The sequence below is a fragment of the Callorhinus ursinus genome, unplaced genomic scaffold (genome assembly GCF_003265705.2).
Source record: "Callorhinus ursinus isolate GAN/ISIS: 27379988/994484 unplaced genomic scaffold, GSC_fseal_2.0 scaffold17, whole genome shotgun sequence".
In the NCBI taxonomy this organism is placed as follows: Eukaryota; Metazoa; Chordata; class Mammalia; order Carnivora; family Otariidae; genus Callorhinus; species Callorhinus ursinus.
Window position 1 is genome coordinate 27,359,520 of NW_027397079.1, and position 6,840 is coordinate 27,366,359.

Genomic DNA, 6,840 nt, shown 5'->3' on the forward strand with positions numbered 1-6,840 from the left:
ACAATTTATTCTGGTTTGCAAATATCATAAACTTAGCCAGTACATGGCTACAGTGTGTAAATATGACCAAAAGGTCAGGACCGTACCTTATCTCTCCCTGAAGGGTTTTAGAATATTCTCTGAAGCCAGGAGCAATTTGGGTGGAGGGAGTTTGGGCAGGTTGGGGTCATGAGCATATGTGAGAATAGTGGCAAGTTTCCGTCCTCTTAGCGGGCCATGCTCACTGCGGGAGGAGGGAGACTTGGGCTCGGCAGGGTGTATTTCTTTCCCAGATTCTAAGTGTGCAACTCATTCACAGCCAAATGTTTACTGTTTTCTAGGAAAGTTCAACCCCGGGCTGGGCCCAGGGACAGGATTTTGTCTGTCTGTCTTTCTGTTTTTTCTTGTAAAATCCTGAATTCCTTTTGTTGTATAGAAAAGCTCTCCTAAATCCTCCACGTTTAAAAAAACTTAAGTTGTGTGATTGCGTTTGGAAATCATCTCAGGAAAGCCTCTGAAGGTCTGGATAAAGGATAACTATAAGACTTTTCATTTAGCTGGAACTCATTAAAAGGCTGGCATGGGGGAGCTAATTTCACTATTGCACTAGAGTTGTTAAAAAGTAAGTAACAACCACAGCGACAACAGTAAATCAGACCTACCGTTACAGTTAACATTTATTTAGCCTTTACTATGTGCCAGACATTGTGCTAAATGTTTTACAAAACTTATTTCGCTCAATTCTTGAGACCCACCAGGTGGTTGGTTATCCAGGCAAAGAGGCAGCCGAGGAATCTCCGGTCTTAGATATTTTTCAACTTCTTAGCCCAAATGACAGAATTTTAAACCATGTAGTAGAGCGAGGTGAATAAGTAAGCCTGCTCCACACTGTTTTCTCAAAGGAGGAAAGCTTTTGTTTCTTTGGAAAGGCCGCTGAAATCCATTTGGCTTAGGTATACAAAAACAGTGAATTCTGGGCTCCCCGCACGAGAAAAGGGCAAACAGGCATTCCGGGACTGGCCATGCGTTCAGTCACTTCCTGAACAATATTTATGTGTCCACAGTGCCAGGCACGATGTCAGATACTGATCCATTGCTGCTGATACACTTAGTTTAGAGATGCTCTTAGATTTGGGGCATGAATTGAGTTTTAAGACTCTAGGATCCTCGATTTAGGGTCATAATGGGTTTCATGAAAAAGGGTTAAAAAATATGGAAAAGTATATGTCAAATGGGCTCAGAGGCTCCTCCCACCCTCAAGAATCTGTTGCTGGAGATCTACTAATTTCATGTCCCAAAGTATGATGTTCTTCTTAGGTCATGTCTCTCTCTCTTTTTAAGATTTATTTATTTATCTATTTATTTGAGAGAGAGAGAGAGGGCATGAATGGGGGAGTAGCAGAGGGAGAGGGAAAGAGAGAACCTTAAGCAGCCTCCACGATCAGCGTGGAGCCCAACTCGGGGCTCGACCTCACGACCCTGAGATCATGACCTGCTCCGAAATCAAGAGTTAGACGCTTAAGTGACGGAGCCACCAGGAGCTCCAGGTAGTGTCTCTTAAGAACAGCACCGATCTACGTAGAAGGCAAAGTAGTCATGGCAGGAGGGACCATGGGAACAAGACAGTGTTGGAAGTTACCGAGACATAAGTACAGTCACACCCTTTAACATATTCATTGCATCTGAGCAATTGGCTTCTCTTTCCCTTTCCGGGTTTCCATTATTTTTTCATTTCTGTCCCAGATAAAGCTTCTTCTTCAATGTCCCTGGTCAATAAAGAAGTAAGATCCGTTCGGGCTGGTGGGGTTGGGCCTCACCTTTGAGATGAGATTATAGCCCAAGTACCTGAGTCCTGAGAGTTTCTTGTTTTCCCCTCAAGAATTTGCCTGAATCAGTCTTTCTTTCCTTTGCTCATGGACTCTGCTCATTCTTTTAGTTGTTGTTGTTGTTGTTTAAGATGACTTTTTAGGTCTTTCTTTCCTAATGAATGTATCTCATGACTTTAAACATGTCATCACATCATATGTTGGTCTTCCAAGGTTTTCTGAAAAGCTCCTTTCGTGCCTATTTTCAAAATATCTTATGCCACTTGAGGTTATTTGGGAGGGATGGCATGGTGACCTAGTTTTTGGTTTGTTTGTTCGTTTAGGGATAGAGTTGGATTGTCAAAAATAAGACCTTATCATCTGATTTTTTTAAAGCCAGTTTCCCTAGAAAAAAGAGCCTAATGCACAGATTAAATGCTAATACTTTATTATGAGGTGCAATCCCAGAGTGACTGGAATTAGGGAAAAGAGAAAGGAGGTAGAGAAGCTGCCTCACAGAACTGGCTGCCACTTCCTAAGGGACCCGGTGAGTTGCTCAGCCACCTGGGATGATTCTAGGCAGGTTACACAGAGATAGTTCATTGGAGGAGGAATGGAGAACAGGTTATTGGCTGGCTCCCTTCTATCTTTTGCCTCGAAGAGATCAAGGTCTGTCCCGTGGGAGGTTAAGCTTTGCACTTGCAGGTTGCTTAGCCCAGCTCCCAGGAAGACCGAAACTCCTGTTTTGTGGCTTGGGCTTCAGGCAAATGCAGGCATGGTGGGAGCACCCCAAGACTCGCAAGGCCAGCCTCAGTTGGAGCGGTGGTGGAGGGGGCCGAGACGGGCCAGGCCCATTAATTGTGGTCTCCTAATTCCATTGCGGGCCCAGCCCAATCAGGAGATGGGAGACGGCCTGGGTGGGGAAGGAAAAATACTTGCCACGGGGCTACTGAAAAAATTTTAGGGGGCAGAATGGGCTTTGTCTTCAGAATCTTCAGAACAGCAGGAGTCAGTGAACTTTTTCTTAAAGGGCCAAACGGTAAATATTTTAGGCTTTGGGGATCACGTGTCAAGACACAAAATGAGGGCTACGTTGTAGGTATTTATGTAACTATTTAAAATGCCATTATTTAAAAGTGTAAAACTCATTTGTGACCCTAAAAAGTAGGCAGCCGGACAATTCAGCCTAAGGACCAGTTTGGATCAGTTTGGACCAGTTTGGTCCCAAGCACCAAACAGAATTATGTTCTCCTAGGACTTTTGTGAGAAACAGGTCTTTGAGAGTAGAAATCACTTGGGGTTGGCCTGCTGGGCCAGTGTGGTTCGGACTCTGCCTTAGGGCTTCATTTATTTATTTCAGTTTTGATGGGGTGTGTACCACAGTGTGTTGGCATTGACTCACGCTGGCTTGCCAAAGCTCCTTCTGCCCATCGCTTCCCAACTCCACATTCAGAGATGTCACATCGGTATCTTGACCTTGGCCATAGCAAGAAGAGCTGCACCATGGAAATCAGCAAATAGTGCAAATCTGGGCTTTCTTGAGAGGAGGAAGAGTAAGCCATTTAAATATTTAACCAGTACAGCACCGGGCATTTGCCCTTTTGCATTAATTTTTCCCGGAGTATTTTTCAGCAACGGTCAATATGTCACTTGGGGAGAAATACAGAATGCTGAGAGGAGAGCCGAATGAACTGGGGGCTGGCGGTTTAACCTCGTGGGGAGAAGGCAAATGACCTGAAGGAGCTCACCGCATGTTAGTCCTTTGCCTACTTGACAACTCGGCTTGCATATGCCACAGCGCCTCAAACTCAACCAGTCCGGAAGGGTCTCCGAACTTCCTCTCTCTCAGTGGCTAGCACTGGCGCCATCTTGATCCTCTCTCTTCCTCCCTCACTGTCTCTCTTCCCTCCTCAACCCTCCAATCAAATTAATCCTCACATCGCTTCCTCTGCATGGTCCTCTCCTTCCCGCCCTGCCTGCCATTGTCTCCTGCCTGGTCGGCTAACTGGTCTCCTTTTACTGGTTATACCTACTCTGGCCATTCCCCCGGCCAGAAGAATCTTTCTAGAACGCAAATGTGCACTTCCTGACTTTAAACCCTTCAACTATACTGTTGGTAGAATAAAGTCGAAACTCCTGACCATGCCTTAGAAGGCCCCTTCAGTCAGCGAGGCTGCTGGTCCAGCCTCATCTCTAACGCCTGGGGTTTCTCACTGTCTTTCTCCACATTTTGGTCTCACTGAACTTTTTTATCCCTTGGCATGGACCAAGTGCCTTTTCACATGCTGTTCTCTCCCCACCCCAGTTTTATCAGGCTAATTCTTTACACCCTTCCCATTTTAGCTCTTTAAGTCTGACTTGCCTTGAGAAGTGTCCCTCACCTTTCTGCTCAGGTAGTGGGCGGGGGTGGGGGGCTGCTTTGCCCCCAGAGGGCAGCATTTAGGGGAAGGGCTGTCGAGGAGTGTGCAACCAGCTGCCTCCAGAGCCTTACCTGTGGAGCTCACACAGCCCCTTAAGCTTCCAGCTCAGGCCAGCCCTGCTCACTGCAGGGGTTTTTGCTGCCTTTCTGTGAACCCAAAACAGATACCCCAAACTCTTAAAGCAGCACCACCTAAAACCTCAAAAACACCTTTATAATTAACCTCGTGGATCCCAGAGCGCAGCGCTTGATAGCAGGCAGATGCCATTCTAGTTTAGGGGATCCCTGCATCACCACACAGCCCTCCGACTCCTCTTTCCAACTCTTTCCTGTCGGAACTGTTTCCATTCTTCTCCCAGCATTCTGTGCCTTTGAGTTTAAAACTCCAGGCTTTCGTGCTGATTGGTGGTGATCAGGATAATGAGGGGCCTCTGTCCACGGGACGAACGCAGGATACACTTCGGATGTTACCGTGGAAGTTACAGTTCTAAAAATAGTAGCGTTTGAGACCTGGTCTATTTTAAAGGATCAAGTTTGGATTAAAATGAGAATGGTTCCGGTACAGCCAGGGGTGCCAAGGACACAATCCCACATCTCCCACCACTGTGACCAGGATTAAGGTAGCGCTTGGTAGCCCGGGCTCCCTTCCTCCTCGGTGCCGCTCACCATCTGTCAGCTCACAGCACTCTCTAGTATTGCAACAATTTCCAATTGCGGTCTCTTAAAATAAAGCTTAATATATTCACATCTGGTGGTTTCCTGCTCCAGTTATGCTTAGTTTTGGCCCTCATTTAAAAAAAAAAAAACCTATTCTGTGATTGTTTTGTGTTGCTTGGGAAGGGTTTCTGGATTAGGGATTTGTGACTCTCTTTGATTGCATTGTGATTGCATTTGCAAGTGACAGAACGGAGGAAATCTGAAATCTGCTTTTACCAGGCGACTGTGGGTACCAGCCCTGGCTGCAGATCAAAACCGTTTAAGCAATTTTTTTTTTTTTTTTTAAGTGCAGATTGCTGAGCCCTGCCCCAGACCTACCGATCAGAATCACTAGGCACAGAGCTGGGCATTTATTTTAAACAGCTCCCCCAGGTGAGTCCGATGTGCAGCCACGATTGCTAACCATAAATACAAGTGATTTTCAAAAGTCTTATCAGAAATTGTCAGTTTCACATCTCTCGCTTGAAGAATCCTTCCTTCTGTGTTGACAGTTGACATTTCCATCCTGAGTATTAATAATGTTGAAATATCTGCACTTACTGTCTAAAAATCAAGGAAAATGGCTTAATAATATCGGTCTTCAAAGGAGCTATGGGGCGAAGCATTTGAATTGGGACTGTCATTCACAATAATTCCTAAAGGTAGGAACAAGTGGGTTTCCTATGGGAAGACTGATAAGTCACAGTATACTGAGCGGTATACACTCTTCTCCTGCCTTCAAAGAGTGAAAGAACATCAATTCTGGAATCAGATTGAGTTGCTTTTGAGTCTTGGCTCTCCCAACTCCTTAGTTGGTAAAACAGTAGTTTCCACAACTGTGAAATGGGCATAACAATATTTCTCCTGAAGGATTACAGTAATTTTTAGAGCTATGAATCATGCCTGGTATATAGTAGTTGCTAAATAAATAATGGTCATTCTCCTCCTGGGTATAATGAAAATTCTAGAATTTCTGTGTAGTTCTGAACACTTAAATCCATCTATTCTTCTCCGGGAGCTGATCGTTGAATAACATTCTTGCCTCTACGGGATTCTGTTTCAACTTTTTTTCAGGTCCATTTTACCCATTTGGCATTTTCCCCAAGCATTTAAAGATGGAAACAGAAGAGTTCTGTACTTCTGGAGAGTAACCCTTTCTGGTGTCCTCTCAGATTTAAAGCTAACAGCCAGACAATGGGGTAAAACACCTGAGTTTAAAGCAAGCTTTGGGACAAACTGGTCTATATTGCTGCCCTCCCCTAGGTACAGAAAGACAAGTTGGGATTTCTACACTAGCCAAGCACTGTCTCCCGTCTCCTCTGATCTTCAAACGCTTTCCTCCCTCACCTGTCTGGCTCACCAGAGAAAATGATCTTCTTCTTGCCTTGTTTAAGCTCCACGACTTCTCTTAATTGCTCTTCTGAAACTTGGGGCTTTTTTTTTTTTTAGCACAGAAGCCTTTGAACCAAGCAAAAGGTTTTATTTTTGTTTGTTTTTTGGTTTTGTTGTTGTTGTTGTTTTGTTTGTTTGTTTTTTGTTGGTTGGTTGGTTGGTTGGTTGGTTTTTGCAAAAACTCCCACCAGAGGGGTGTTACAAACCTCTGCAGTGGAATGAATTGAATGCATTGAGTATCTCGATAAGACCTTGTTCTCTTTCCTTTGACAGGGTAAAACTTCTGAGGAGGAGGAAGGGAAGAACGCATTCCCCTTCTTGCATGAATTTACATTCATGAATTATAATGTCAGAATGTTTCTCTAGATCTTATTTTTAAAAGCTGCTACCTGGTGTTATTCACATACCCTACCCCCCCTTAAGGAAACTGTGTATTTGTTAACACAGAGCAGTTGTGACAATGTTGCAGGACAGATGGAAATTTTGCAAGAGTTTGCCAGATGGGGAAGGGGAGGAGCAGAGTGGGTGGGCGTCTGGGGTAAAAAATCT